We start from the raw sequence: 14,717 nt of genomic DNA on the forward strand, positions 1-14,717 counted from the left end.
ATTCAGCAGAAACATACTTCAGATATAAAGTGAGATTGAATACTAAGTGATGAACAAATGCTGAATACAAAAAAAAGAAAATAAAAGTAACTTTAATATCATATGTGGAATTTTAGGTTAAGCATAGTAATCAGAATCAAGAGAACTTTTAATGATTGAAGATGGAATTTCTTATGCTATGTCATAAATTTGTAGACTTATCAACATGACAGTTGAAGATACAAATGAGAAATAATCTGAAAATGATAAAAATAAAATTTTATACACTACCATGAACCTCATTCGGGTTGGGCAGATTTACTACAAAATTAGGAATGAAGAGAAACTGACTAACAATCACCAGTTTGCTTTTGGGTCCACATTCCTATCTATGGGGAGGGGTCTTTCGGCCCTCAATAAGAGAGCTGCTCTTTAATATATCAGTGGAATTTCCATAAAAATCAGTACTTCGATCTTTCCCAGGGCAAAGTCTATCCATAAGCCAACAAAAATTAAATGGCATGCAAAGAAAAATTAAATTAGAAAGATCAGTCATTAAGAAAGGACCAAAACTAAAAACTCAGTATCTACCAAAGAGATGGTCTGAAGTAACAGTGGCTGTCAGTACAGTTTCTGATATTTCCTGCAAAAATACAGAACAAGGACAGATTTAATGACACGACAACACCAGCCGTGACAAAACTCTATGACTGAGCATGCCTAGCCCTCAAAATAACTAAGTATTAAATGGGGGGAAAAAATCGTCCAAGTTGCAAAGATTCATGTGTCAGGGCCCGCACTGCTGCATGGCAAGGAGCAGTGCAGCCCAGGAGGATGGGATTGGGGGTGGGGGGGGGGAGCCTGTCATGTTGCATGGTCAACATGGAGAATACTTGTTTTTATTTATTTTATTATAATTGATTTGCAATGTGTTAATTTCTGCTGTACAAAGTGCTTCAGTTATACGTATATATACATTCTTTTTCTTTCTGTATTCTTTTCTATTATGGTTTATCACAGGGTATTGAATATAGTTCCCCAGGCTCTACTGTAGGACCTTGTTGTTTTCCATCCTGCATATAATACTTTGCATCTGCTAATCGCAAATTCCCAATCCATCCCCCCCCCACCCCCTCCCCCTTGGCTACCACAAATCTGTTCTCTATGTCTGTGAGTCTGTTTCTGTTTTGTAGATAAGTTCATTTGTGTCATATTTTAGATTCCACATATAAGTGATAGCCTATGATATTTGTCTTTCTGAGAATGCTTTTTAACTTAGTATTTAAAACACTAACTATAATTAAAATAGAGGTAGTATATAGGATAGTCAAAGGACTGCCTTAGTGTAAAAAAAAATGGAACTCAAGCTCTTTCCCTGTGTATTGGGCACACAGCTTATCTTTCTGGCACTCAGACTTCTAACTTCTTAAATTAGTAGCTGAGCTGACTTAGTTGTTTGGATGTGGTTCCATGGGGGCTTCAAGGGGGTCATTCAATACACACGTGATTGCCTGAATTTTTCTGGAGAGAGGATCGCAGCTTTCTTTAGCATGTCAGTGTCGTATGAGGCTCAAAAGAGACAAAAGTGCTGGAGTTGACCCACTTAGCCCTTCTCAGTGCTAACATCTGACTTCAGCAGAAAATATGGGGTTCTTGTAGCATCTGAAAATCTTCTAGAATCAAAGACACTGAGACTGGGATGATTCTCTATGTACAGTATTTGAGTTTGGACATAGCTTATTCAATGCATTAAATTATTTTCATTCCTGAAGTTCTCTAGCTTAACTCTTTTCCTTTCTTAGTCTTATACTGGAAAGACATTACATCATTCTATAAAAAGAGAAGCCTGCATTCGGATTATTGCCGTCAGCTGAGATAAAATTCTCTTCTCTGGTTCCTCCGTGATTCGCTCTTAAGTCTTCAAAATGGCATGTGCTGGTCAAGCTTACACATTTCAATCCCTGAGAAACCTAGACCTTGGCTTTGAACAACCTAAAAAGAATGACAATATTCCTGTGTATCCATCCTTTCCTGTAATACTGAAGTTCTCATAGTACGGTTGCCGCTTTACTGTATCTTAATGTTTTCACGCCAAAGGCAAAAGAGACCTCAACTATGATGGCAATGGGAAAGCTATCCAGCTGCATAATGAAATAGTACCTCTACGTCATAACCAACAGATGGGATTCCCAAAAGCTATCTGGCCAGCAGAATATAACCCAATGACCGTGCTACATGTTTTGAGTTTGGGGAATGTTTTTTTTGCATCCTTGCTCCACGCCTGCCCCATTCTGAAGGCAGTTAAAATTAAACCCACGGTTGTACGTAATAAGGGCATAGAGACACTGTGTGTTCTAACAACACTCTCGGAAAGGCAGCAATATTATCCATTCTGGGTCCAAAATGTTTAATGATAGGAACATCTTAGAGTCCTTCAGACACTCAAATAAATGAAGATGTGCTGAAGAGTCAAGTGTGATGTCACCTTAAGTGAGCCATTTGATTTCTTCCTGTACTTAATAATGTGTTTATTACTAAATCTATGACGTTCAAGGTGAAATTAGACGGCCGAATACGTCATTCACTGTGAGGACACACTGCTTTACTATACGTATATTCAAAACGTTAGGAGGTTTTGCCAATGATGCAAAAATCTGGGGCTTATTACTTATAATCAACTACAAAGATGTTGTTCGTAAGTTAAAACAACATGAAATCTGTGTTGGGAGTCGTGACATACATAATATTACGGCATGAACTACTATGATACAATGTATCATAAAGACGTGTATTACCTACCATACAATGTACAGCTAAACAGATTCAAGTCATCTTCCTTATCTATATTTTCATCTATCGGGAATACTAGTGTAATCAATGGCAAAAATTGTTTCATTTTTTTCCCTATATTGATAAATAAATAAATCTAACACTTAAAAGTACTCATCCCACTTTTCTTACAAGTACCCATCCGTTATCATGCTACTAATCATATTCCAATTTTTAGACAAGGAAACTGAATCTCACAACGTTAAATCTTCATCTAGCTACTAAATGATACCTCAACCCAGGGAGTGTCACCAAGAATTCTGTGTTTTGATTAGTAACACCAAGTTATACAGTACATATTTAATTACATATTTAATGATGCATTTTTCAAATTCATTGCACAAATATTATCATTTGGACCCACACCAATTTACATAAGGGAGGCAAAGACGTAAGACACATATAAGACAGAATGGAAATGTAATTATAAACAGAGTGTCCAGAGAGGTCAAATGGCAAAGGGAAGCAATGTTCGGGGTGATAAAAGCAACAAGTATAAACAAGGGGCAAGTGACAGTTCCTAGTCAATCTTCAAGGATAAGCTCTATCTATAGGGATGTAAGCAGTCAAATCTATTGTTGACAAGACCAAAAAATGAGTAAGGAAATACCAGAGAGTTTGATGAGACTTGGGCTGTCCAATATGGTAGCAATTAGCAATATATGGATAAACTTAAGTTAATTAAAATGAATAACAGTTCACAGTCCAGTACCTGAGTTAAAGTTGCAACGTTTCAACAGCTCTGTAGCCTCACTTGGCTAGTGGCTACTATATTGAACAGGACAAGTATACAACATTTCCCTCACGGCAAAAAGTTCTACTGGACAGTGCCAGTGGTCTCAGAAAAAAATTGAGAGCCGAGTAGGATAAAGACGTTTCTATCAGCAGTTACCTTTTAGATGAACGGCTTAACCCAAAGACCAAGAAAGGTGTGAACTGATCATCTTAAACAAAGTTAAAGCTCATCAAATGCAAAAACTGACTTTAATGTGAATGAATTGCTTTAAAATTACATCTTAAAACATACAGATGGCTACCAGAAAAGATGCTCAACATCACTAATTATTAGAGAAATGCAACTCGAAACTACAATAAGGTATCACCTCATACCATTCAGAATGGCCATCATCAAAAAGTCTACAAATAAATGCTGGAGAGGGTGTGGAAAAAAGGGAACCCTCCTGCACTGTTGGTGGGAATGCAAATTGGTGCAGCCACTATGGAGAACAGTATGAAGGGGTTCCTTAAAAAACTAAAAATAGAGTTAACATATGACCCAGCAATGCCACTCCTGGACATATGTCCAGAGAAAACCCTAATTCAAAAAGATACATGCACCCTCGTGTTCTCAGCAGCACTATTCACAATAGCCAGGACATGGAAACAACCTAGGTGTCCATCGACAGATGAATGGATAAAGAAGATGTGGTACATCTATACAATAGAATATTACTCAGCCATAATAAAGAACAAAATTATGCCATTTGCAGCAACATGGTTGGACCTAGAGATTATCATACTAACTCAGACAGAGAAAGACAAATACCAAATGATATCACTTATATGTGGAATCTAAAATGACACAAATAGACTTACAAAACAGAAACAGACTCACAGACATAGAAAACAAACTTATGGTTGCCAAACAGGAAGCGGGGAGGGATAAATTAGGAGTTTGGGATTAACGGATACACACTACTATGTATAAAATAAACAACAAGGTCCTACTGTATAGTACAGGGAACTATATTCATAATCTTGTATTACCTAAAATGTAAAAGAATCTGAAAAAGTATATACACTTAAGTCTAACTAAATCACCCTGCTGTACACCTGAAACTAATACAACATTGTAGGTCAACTATACTGCAATAAAAACAAGGAAAAATTTTTTTAATTATGTCAAATTGAGGAACACACTTCTTTATTCAGATATCAAACAAATATTTCTAAATTATTCAAGGATATTAATTTATGAATAGGAAAACTGCTTTGCAAAAACAGATTAAATGGCATTAACTTTTCAATTAGTGGTTCCTAGTTGAGGCATTCCCTCCCTAAATATTTTAAAGGGAACCAACTTGTGTGCCAATCCAGGGCCAGCTGAATCCACCCACTTTCTTCCCCACATCATTTTTCCTCTTTCATAACCTGTCATCTCTGGAGCTGGAAGGCCCAGGCCTTTGTCCCACCCTCCTCCTTCCAAATGACCCTGGAGTTTTGTAAGTCCACGTGCTTCTGAGATTAAAAACCAACCATTCCTTCTCAAATCATACCAAAAATAATACTGTGCATTAAAAAAAAAAAACTTTCAACTTTACCAAATAAAATTTTCTTCTCACAGTTATCATTGGGGATAAATAATGTTTTTAAATGTTGATGGTGCACACTGAAAATAAAATTAAAGCAAAAACATCATTCCCTTCTTATCGCTGAAATGATTTTCTAGGCCCAAGAGGGAGCAGCTCCTGCACAGGGTGCCACGGCAGCAAACTTGGATCACTTTCGTGTCTCTGTAAACATGTCCCTTGACCAGACATGCAGGATATGGGGCCGGCCAGGCCCCGCCCACCATGGGTGACTCTATGGCCCCAGCCAATCCAAGACTTTCCATGTGTCTCTCTCTGGTTCTTTATTCTTTTCTTTTAATCAAAGCTTCCTGCCTGCCAGTCTATCAAAGGAGCCTGCCCGCGTTACAAAGTATTAGATAAAGTTTGTTTTTATCTCCTAAACTGTCTTCTTTAATCATTTTCTTAACAGTTTTGGGGGATGAAGAATGGGATCCGTATGTGATGGTTAAACGTGTCAGGACAGGAGCCACACAGGCCAGGGGTCCACTGAGACCTCGGGGTCCTCTGTGCCTCTGTCCTTCCTAAAGCCGTGGGCAAGTCACTCTCGGACTGGAGACCTACTCCTTGCATGCAGCTCCCCAAGCCAAACAAATTTTATTTAAGTATATTATATATGTATATGCATATATACGTACACACATATATATACATACATACACTTTATATACACACATATATACATTTTATATATATATACACATACATATACATATGTATATATACATTACCTCTAGAAAGAAGTTTAAGTTTTCAAAAAGGTTCTGAGGTCCTTTCAAAAACTGTTCCGAGGCTTATTGAAATTCCCACAAAGGTTCCTGGGTGGTTATACTGGGTGTTCAGTATGAATGGCAGCCCTTAGGAGATTCCCAAAGTCTCGGGATAAGTCCACAGCGCAAACCACTGGGGGACTGGAGAAATTCATGGAGAAGTCCAGACTCTCTTGGCCATCAAAACCAAAGTTTAACCAGGCGAAAGTGGGACTACTGAAAGCTATCAAGGATAAAGAAGTCTTCCAGTGAAAGCAGTAACAGATCTATCGTTAACGGGAGTCTTGAAAGTCAACACTGCACAAGTACCTCGTGGGCATGGGTCAAGCACCGGAAAGCTGCTGGAGGGCTCACCACCTAAATCTAGACTCTGCTGTTAGGATAAGGTGATCACCAAACGGGTTAGATTGACTCGGGGTCACCCGCCAACCTCACGAGACCATCCATGCCGTGAGTGCACTGAAAAATGCCACGCGATCCCCCACCCAGGGGCACGTCCTTCTTAAATATTGTCTCTGAGACCTATAGTTTAGCCAAAGAAAGGGAATCCTCAAGTTTCAAAGAACTGAACAGCCACCTTCCGGCACACTTGCTTTTTTTATGGTTAAGAACAGAAAAGACAAAGCTGCAGAGATCTACAGAAATGGCAACACTTTCACTCAGACAAGTGAACTAGGATGGTCACGATGGGGAACACTTAGGGTCATTCATTTAGAAGGTGCACTTGACAATAAGGAATCCCAGATAAGCAAACGGAATGGGATACCTCTTTCGATGCGCACGTAGAAGCTGCCCCAAATCTTCAAGACTCCAAAATAGCTTCCTTGAAAGACTGACTGCAAGAGGCTGATGACAAATTAAAGACACAAGTGGGACCTAAGACGAAAGACGGTACGCGCGATTCCTACTACTCTCCTCTCTCTTCCTTGACCTGGAGAATCAGTCTCCCAATCCTCTATGTGAATTGCCTTTCTACTCTGAAGAGGCCGCAGGACCATCAACAAAAGTCGGCCAAGTCAGCGTTCTTAGAGTGCAACAGCTCCAAGGCCAGAACACCTAACACGCCCGGGCCTCCCCCTTCGCACTCTCATTGGGTCCATCCTCAAAACACGAGCCCAGAATTCAGGGTCTCATTTGTAGTCAACCAAGAGACCAGAAAAAAGATTGTCCTTAAAGGTTTTCTCAAATCCTTCCACACCAAACCGAATGGCGTCATATCTACCCTCAAAAGAGGGGCCCCCTATCAGCCCCTCGCAGAGCTGATGGGACGCTTTAAGGGATTCTCCTGTGACTGCTATCGCGTATTCCCTCAAACAGGCAAGGGGAAAACTCAAAATTAATGGAAAATCTGGCCAAATCCTGGTAGGTACCAGGGCTACGCTCTCTAAGCCCCACATTCTGGGGAGCCTGCAGATGGGATCCAGGGAAAACTGGCAGAAGCCAGGGAAGGAGAGAATTACCACCAGAGTCAGCTCTTCCGGGATCTCAGTGGCTGGTGGGGAAAGGGAGATAACATCTCACGTTGTCCCTTCCTCTCCAAACGCACACTCTTGTGAATATGCTTTGGGGGGACCCACTGCATAGGAAGGCTGTCCATCCTCCCTTTCCCAGGGATAACTACCGCCTTCTTGTTTGTCTTGTTTTGCATCCTGAGAATGTGGCTTGGCGTTCTGCCTGCCCGGGGTCACACAGGTTGCTCGTTCTTGCGTGTGGGGGCGCCCAGATATGGCCAGAAATGTAGGTTGCACCCCATTTGTGGCCAGTGTCCTACAGACAGTGGCCAGCTCTCAGGGGGACTGTCCAAGTCTTCCTTTCTTCTGATTACCTCTGGAAGTGGCTCTGGACCCTTGGACATAGTATAACTGCACCCTCTTTGGGGGTGCCTCTTGCATCCATGGGGGTCATTCAATACTGCCAGGAATATTTGCTGGGTCTTCTCAACCACACGAGGTTGGCTACGTGGCACCAGCCAATAGATATTTCCTATTTGTCTCTTCCGTGTTCTTTATTCTTTATCCTATAAGAGCTTCTTGCCTTCTGCCCAATTTTGCAGTTCTGGGAATGGAGACTGTCCACTTCATAAAGTGCTAAATAAGGTTTGTTTGTATCTGTACTGTTTTCTTTAACCAATTTTTAACATTATTTTCTCTGCTCTGATCAACTTCAAACTGTTCTAATTTTTTAAACGTATGTTCAACAATAGTGTTCCTTTAAAAGAATTCCTTACAAAAAAGTGCAGGGCAAGACTGGGAGTTTGGGATTGACATATACACACTACTATATTTAAAACAGATAACCAACAAGAACCGACTGTATAGCACAGGGGATTATACTCAATATTTCTGTAATAACTGAAATGGGAAAAGAATATGAAAGTAGATACAATTATCTGTATAACTGAATCACTTTGCTGTACCCCTGAAACTAACACATTGTAAATCAACTATACTCCAATATAAAATAAAAATAAAATTAAAAAGCACAGGGACACTGAGTTTGTAGACAAAAAAATGAATAAAATAAAATGATAATTTTATTTTTATCATTATTTTTTTTGGCAGTACGCGGGCCTCTCACTGCTGTGGCCTCTCCCGTTGCGGAGCACAGGCTCCGGACGCGCAGGCTCAGTGGCCATGGCTCACGGGCCCAGCCGCTCCGCGGCATGTGGGATCTTCCCGGACTGGGTCACGAACCCGTGTCCCCTGCATCGGCAGGTGGACGCTCAACCACTGCGCCACCAGGGAAGCCCAAAATGATAAAATTTTTAATGAATAAAGTAAATTATGCTAATGGTCACTGCAGACTATTTGAAGATTTACAAATAAGAATCTTAATGGTGGACTATCACTTGTGAGGAACACTCTAGAAATAAGTAACTTGTACAAGACAGAGCCATGGAGTTGATGAAACATGTCACTTTTCACTGACAACATTACTGTGAAGTCCACCAGATCTGGCAAAATATTTTAGTGATTCTCCACACACCTTTCTCTGTGAGCACACACACATGGCCAACGGATGTAATGTATTGATTCTACTCGACAGAAATTTATCATATTCTTTAGAGAAAATTAAATTTCCAATCCGTTTCAAGGGAGACACTGTGTATCCTGCAACACCTTTTACAAATGAAATCTAACTGCATCTTTCCTTCAGAGGAGTAAGATGGAATTGAAACTTTGAAATCAACAGCAAACCAGCTATGTATATTTTGGGGGTTGGAAACAATTCCCCCAAATAGATGATGCTTCACCCTGGGTCGTCAAACACTAGAACAACCACTAGCAATGACATTTAGTGCCAGAATCCATCGCAGTCTGTAATGGAACAAATCTCTACGAGAAAGCAATTGTAGTCTTGAAAGTGCAAATGCGATGGACTCTCTCTACATTTCGGCTCTGTAATACCTGGAACAAATGTGGGGACTCTTCTTGTTGTAGGGGCGTGTGTGTGTGTGTGTGTGTGTGTGTGTGTGTGTGTGTGTGTGTGTGTGTGTGTGTGTGTGTGTGTGTGTGATACGTTCCTCAAACTTTGTGTTATAAACCCCAGAGCTGCTTTAACTTAATTGAAATAGTACAGGCTTCCGAGGCTTATTAAACACACGTATAATGACTAGAACTGGATTGATGGCAGTGATAAATGCCCCGTGACCTGGTTCAAGACAGTTTTCACTCATTTAATTAAATAATAGAGATAAGAACAAAAAGTTATTATGCATTGTCAGTACCACAGTTCGAGGAGGAAAATGGATCATGTCCCTTAGAAGAGAATAACAAGTTCTAGGTTTAGTACCTGAAGCTATTCACCTTTAACAAATACGTATGCGCTCCTGAATGCCAACTTGCTACTGAAGTGACAGCCACTGGAACTTTACTCCAAATAAATCTGTACTTTTAGACAACGTGATTTCACAAGCTAATCCAATCCACTGCAGCAATAAGAAAGATGCAATCCTCTTTCTACTGTATATGGAAAGGAATTCCACTGCCTTCACCTAAAAACTTTCAGTAGCGGAAGACAGACTTGAATCAAGTCCGTGCCTATTTGCGTTCCCGTCGACACAGCTGTCCATGAGCAGAGGGAAAAGCTGAGCTTGCAGCCGAGCCATTTTCAGCCCCCAAACCACGACTGGCCCACCTCCCCAAGTCCAATTTTCCAAAGAAGTTCAGAAACAAACAGCCATTTTCCCCTTTGTATTCACTTTATTTTCACTGGCACTCTACTACCTACGAAGCACTCTGACAGACAGACAGTAGGTGGGCGATACAACCCTTCCTTTCCAAGAGCTTAAAATGAACCACTTGGAAAAGCAAATTCAACAGATTGGAATATCACATGGTCATAATCTGTACTAGTACCTAAGATCTATACCCAAACGCTGCGAAAGGCAATGCAGGTTTTAAGGAAGGTGTCGTACAGAAGGATGCAAAGGGGAAATCATACTTCGAACGGCAAGGTGAGGCTTCCAAAAAGCATCACCTGAGTCATACCTCCAGATCACATTTCTTTTCACAGCTGTGTTTTCCTTCCCTTTCACTTTCTTTCTCTGCCTGGTTCCTCTCACGTCTTGCATACTCTGTCTCCCGGTTCTTTCCTAAACAGAGCAATTGGCTACATTCTCCGTGCTTCTCGTCCCCATTCCTTACGGAGTCCGCTCAGCATATCTACCCATCAATCACAAAACGGGGTGCTGGGCAATCAAGTTCTCCCCTCCATGGACAAAACCCAGGGCACCCACGTCCCACGAGGCATGGGACCAACACAATCCTCCCCGAGACAACGCGAACATTGCCCTCCTTCATCCTGAAATGCAGCAGCAGCTTTGGGGTGTTCTTAGTAACCGACTAGTGACGGCATAAATACTACTTCACGATCTAGACTCTCCCGTGTATCCGGCTTCCACGGGACCACCGTGCAAGTTCCTTTCAAATGCAAATCTGTTCCCTTTCCCTTTTTCTTTGATGAACCAAAGCCCACACACTCTTCATACGTCCTTCACGTTTACCTCATGTCCTCTTGGGATCCCATCCACGGATACCACATCACATCTAGTTGTCTTCTCTCCTGAGGCTCCCCTTGGCTGTAACAGGTTCTCAGACTTTCCTTGTTTTCGATAACCTTGAGATTTCAAGAGGACCTGAAATTCTGTAGAATGTCTGTCTCTACCGGGATGTGTTTGTTTTTCTCATGACTAGACTGGGGTTATAGTTTTTTTGGAAGGAAGACCTCAAAGGCATCACACCACATCCAGGGCACACACTTATCAACATGTGTTATCACTGCTGATGCTGACCTAGACCACCTGGCTGAGGTAGTACCGTCAGGTTTCCCCACAGGTAAGTTACTTTGCCCCTCACTTTTCGTATTGTGCTCTCTGGAAGGAAGTCACTCCCCACAGCCTGTCCATAAAGAGTGAGAAATTATGTACCACATCCTCGAGAGTGCACTCCTTACACAAATTGTATAGAACTCTTCTGCACTGTTCCCTTCTGTGTTTAAGCTTCAGTAAGCATACACTCACCTGTCTTCAACTTGGATAACACCTACTTCCAAATGTTATTCAGAAAAAATATTTAGTAGGTGCCTGCATTGCTTATGCCATTCACATTGTCTGATCTCCGTGGAACAGATAAGACACTTAAAACCAGAGTTCTGATTTCAGTTCTTAACTCTGAGATATTCGCCACACGTGTGTGTCTTCTGCTCGATTTCAGTCATATGGTCCATTTTCCTTTGGTGTACAACACTTAAATAAGAGGAGAATTTCCACACCAGACTGTCTGCAGAGAGTACCGTAACACACACTAGTGGTATTTCTATTACGTTTTGGGTTCCTCTTTTAGGCTGGTTCTACTTGATTTTAACAATAATTATATTTGGCTATAAAATTCTGTTAGCACCATTTACATCTTGGTTTTGCATTCAGAGGAGAGTTATACATAGCTGAGTAAATCATCCAACACGAGCACACTACACGCCATCATTAATATTTTCAAGTATTACGTATGTGATTTACACACGCGCAATGTACAGAGACTTATAATAATCCACACTTCTCGCAACAGGCTCTTGGATGAATCCTAGTGCTGGAGCTACAAAGGGCCAGAGATTTCTCATCACCTAATGAATATGCAAAACAGACCTATGAAAAACCAACCGACTTCTCTTCTCTGATACTGGAAGCAAACTTTGTCTTTGAGAACGCCAGCTCATTTGTGTAAAGAAATAAATTGCAATTTGGGTGATGTGAAGAAAAGACTCAAGGGCCAAGGCTGGGATATGAGGATGAGTTTGAGAGACGGGAAGAGTGAGGACACTGAAAAAGGAACTTTCTTGGGAGAGGTGTTTGCATGGAATATTTAAGTAATATTTGGCGTTCGTCTATGGACGGGAGGGTTGAAGGTCCCAGTAGCCATGGAAGAGAGGTATAGAAAGACAGGTTAAGGATGAAAAGGGCACAGAAACAGGACAACACCTAGAGGAGATGCATCTCTGGTGGCCTTCCAGACTCAGATCTGTTGTTTGGATCTTAGAGACATAAATACCCATGATGTCTCACAGGACATGCTCTGTGTTGGGTTTTCCCTATATATATTCTTAAGGCTTTTGTTCTTTTCTTCAACTCGGAATACTCTTTTGTGCTTATGTTTTGATAAATTAAGGGTAGTTCTGGTGTCTACTTCTGCAGCAAAAAAATCTCATGGGAGCTAGACCATAGCCAAGCACTGGTAAATAGACCAAATGTGATTGAGTTCTTAGCTCAAGCAGAGCTGTCCAGTCAGAGAATGACCACCGAGATCTGGAACATGCAATACACTCTAGGAATTCTAAAGATGCTACAAGCGCACCGAACATCATGAAACCATGCAAGATTGGGGGGAGGGGTGTGATAAGTAAGTGCACTTGGGATCCAGAGTTATTGGTCTGATCACCCCGTCACTGTCCCAAGCTATCTACTGTTTCACAAAGTCGCAATTATCCTTCCACCCTTCTGATGCTATGGCTTTCTGTGGGCAGCACGTTTAGAATCACCAGATTACACCAAAAAATCATAATGTAAGTCAATAAACAGGATATCCCTGGCGGTCCAGGGGTTAAGACTCTGTGCTTCCACTGCAGGGGGCACAGGTTTGATTCCCGGTCGGGGAACTAAGATCCCGCATGCAGTGTGGTACAGCCAAAAAAATAAAAAATTAAAACTTTGGAATTGTACACAATGGGGGGGGGGTCTAATCTGTAGTCAGAAATGTTATCCGTCAACAATCAGAGAGAATCCTACTACCAATCCAGTCAATCTGGAGTGTGTGACAATCTTACACCTATTTTTGGCTAACCATAATGTACGTATTTTTTATCGAATAAATAACATTGCTCTACAGAAGAAGAAAAGTGCTTTTCTAATCGACAAATGAGGAATCTGCTTTATGCTATAAAATGCTGCTTTAAAGAAAAATGCTAAGAATTTGACATTTTTGAAATAGTTTAATGGCGGGCATTTGTATATGTGGTTTTCCTGTTATTGAAAAAACAGCATAATCTATTAAGCAGTTCATTCACCTAAATGCCAAGTAGTTTAGCAAGTATTTACTGTGTACATTGTATCTGCCAAGCATCGGGTTAACACTAAAAAAAACCCAAAAAACAAAAAAACCCAGCAATATTCTATCCTGTTTTATCGTAAGATTGCCTCAAATGTCATCTGAATTTTTGTCATCTATGAGAATTAATGCTCAAATTTTGCCTAACCGTCCTTATTAAGCCAATCTTCAAGTGTAGTTTAAAACACCATTCGAAGGGAGCTGAAACTCATGGGAAGTTTAATTGCCTCTTTACAAAGAATAAATTGCTCTTGGGAAGAGTATCTGTCTCACTTAGGTGGGAAGGAAGACACAGCAGATTGTAATCACAGAAAACATATACCTGTCCCAACAGCATGCCAGGTTAGAGGACACAGCAGAATCACTTCCGTGGGCCGATGGACCCACGGGCGACGGCAGGATACCTTGCTATAGTCCTACACCCACTAGCTGATCTGGAATTTCACTATTACAGGAACAAAGGTCTTTGGCACATGGGCTTTCTTTCTGCCTTAGGTATGTGTGAATTGGAAACAGAGACAGAGAGAGAAAGGAGAGGTTAAAATTTTATTCACAGACACAGCCACCTTTTCTCATGCTGAAAGAACTTCTGGACATCCATGGACATTCACATTAAAAAATTAACGTTAGGGCTTCCCTGGTGGCACAGTGGTTGAGAGTCCGCCTGCCGATGCAGGGGACACGGGTTCGTGCCCCGGTCCAGGAGGATCCCACATGCCGCGGAGTGGCTGGGCCCGTGAGCCGTGGCCGCTGAGCCTGCGCGTCCGGAGAGGCCACAACAGTGAGAGGCCCGCGTACCGCAAAAAAAAAAAAAAAATTAACTTTAAAGACCAGTGGTGTGTTGCTTAAGGTTCTGCCCATTAGGCAAAAAGAAAAAAGCAAACTACAATTTTTTTTTGCCTAACTTTCAATGATCAATAATTATACTTCCAGAAATTAATATAGGTAAACATAAAACATACAAAATAGAGTAAAACTGATGAGTTTTCAAACGAAGGTAAAACATGACATATGAAGATGAGTTAAGAAAAACACCTCCCCCAGAAAACCTTCTAAAATATTCTAAAGAAAGAAATACATATATTTAGAAGATGAGTGAAATGGGGGAAGGATAATTTGAAAATTTCACATAAATGCAAACTAGGTCAAGAAACAAGAAAATGATATGTAGTAAATGAAAGCAACGAAAAGTT

This window comes from Grampus griseus (assembly GCF_964374135.1).
Source record: "Grampus griseus genome assembly, chromosome: Y".
Lineage (NCBI taxonomy): Eukaryota > Metazoa > Chordata > Mammalia > Artiodactyla > Delphinidae > Grampus > Grampus griseus.